Genomic DNA, 2,216 nt, shown 5'->3' on the forward strand with positions numbered 1-2,216 from the left:
AACCCTAATTACTTTATTATTAGTATTATTTAGTTTAAGTTTTTAAATTAATTAGTTATAATTAATTATATTTAGTTTTAATATATAAAAAATTAATACTTTTATAAAATATAAAAATAAAAATATAAAAATAATATTTTTTATAAAAATAAGTAATTTTATCACTTTTTATAATTTGTATCCTTTTATTTAGTGTAATCGTAATATTTTGTATATTATTCTTTCGCAATTAGTTTTAAAATTAGTTTTTCCGTAGTTATTTTATATGTATAGATTCTTAGGCTTTGTCGTAAAATTTCTTAAGTACTTTTCCTTTAGATTAAGATTTAGGCGCTTTGAAATTTTGCGACGCCGTTTTTCGCTTTAGTTTTAAATAGATTTTAGTGCCTTTAAATAATTACCGTTTTCTGAATAAAATTGCATTTACCTTTAGACCTTTAGGCGCAACTTTTTAGATATAATTTTTAGACTTTTAAGTTTCGACGTTTTTCTTTCTTATTTTTATTTTTTGACGTTTTTCGACCCGTATTCTTTTTCTTTCTTATTTCTCGACGATCTAGTTTTTAGGACTTAGAATTTTCTCTATTTCTTCTCTATAATTTCTTTAAAATTTCAACGTAAAATTATTTTAAGCGGTTAAATTGATAGACATCCAAATTTTCTGCTTCGTAGTAATAGTTGGATTTGTTAGTGGCTGAGTTGTGAGCTTCCGATTTAAAGGGTTCTGGCTCCCTGCTGCATCTATTGGCTATTCGAAACGTGGGCAAAAGCAGAAAAGTCTATTAATTTGATAACTTATATAATTTTTTTTATAACTAATAGGATAATTAGTAAATGCACCACATTGTAGCTAAAATTTGGTGATAAACGCATTATGGAAAATCTCGAAAATATCTTAGAAACTCTTTATGACATCCGAAATCAATTTCATCAATACTCTCAAACAGGTGTTGATGACAATTCATTCGGTCAATCTTGGATCACGAATGACGAAACAATAACTGGTTGTGAAATATGTGGAGATTATCACTCAACATGGGAATGTTATTATTACGTTCCTATGGAAAATTATGCACCCATGGAACCTGAATGGAACGATTATGAGGAATACAATTCTAATTGGGATTATTCACAAGAATATATCCAAACTCAACAACCAGAAGACGAGGAAAATTATGTGCCTGAAAATTCTTTAGATTATATGAAAATCAAACTCGAAGAACTTGATGATCAAAACGAATAAATGAGAGAGTTTGTAAATCGGCAAGCTGAAACCCTATCAGATTACACACCTGTTGATCTGAGGAGTATTGTGTAAGAAAATTTATATCATCGAATTTTGATGAATTCGAGAGCTCCGAAATCACCAACTATCCCGATGATACTTTTTATTCAGTTTTACCAATTTCACAACATATCGACACATTAGCCTCTACCGACAAAATCATCGATCCATCAATGAATGAAGAAGAAGTAAGGGTGACAAATTGGTACTCTTAGGAAAACGATAACGTTGAAAATTTTACCCCCGAGACCAAAACGGTGAGATTAATAAGTACCATTAATGAAGAAGAATTTTCTTTGATCCCGAAATTCACCATTCCACAACCTTCCAACCCAATATTCTCAATAGACGAGTCATCCACCGGAAATGAACTACGAGCTGTAATAAATAATGACACCTCGAATTTCACCCAATTGGGTAATAGAGGTGAAACCTTTGATCCCGAGAATGAACGGAAGGAAATGTTAGGAATTGTCCGCCCTATAATATGTATGTCGATGTATATCGATCCATTTGACCAAGAACCAGAAAAGAGACATATCCATTTACTAAAAGCTACACTTAAAAAAGAATTAAGTAGTGACGATCGGGAGAGTCTAAACTTTAAACCCATTGATATATTATACACCACCCGAGATGTAAATAACTGGCTCACTATTCTAATTCATGAAAGTTATTCTACCGACTTCACATGTCGTCAGCTAAGTGTGGGGAAGTCTAACCCCACTTAACGTTAAATTAGGGGTTCGGGTTAGTGCATAACTAGTTAATAAAAATGCACTATTGGGGTAAAAGACGCATTTTCAAAAATTAGCAAACAGTCCAGAAAAGCAACTGTTTTTGAAGAAAAACATGTGTGATAAAACAAGAAGGAATGAACGATGAGGCGCGCCATCTATCATTCGACGAGCTTTGTAATTACAAACTGGGT

The sequence above is a fragment of the Rutidosis leptorrhynchoides genome, chromosome 5 (genome assembly GCF_046630445.1).
Source record: "Rutidosis leptorrhynchoides isolate AG116_Rl617_1_P2 chromosome 5, CSIRO_AGI_Rlap_v1, whole genome shotgun sequence".
Classification (NCBI taxonomy): Eukaryota; Viridiplantae; Streptophyta; class Magnoliopsida; order Asterales; family Asteraceae; genus Rutidosis; species Rutidosis leptorrhynchoides.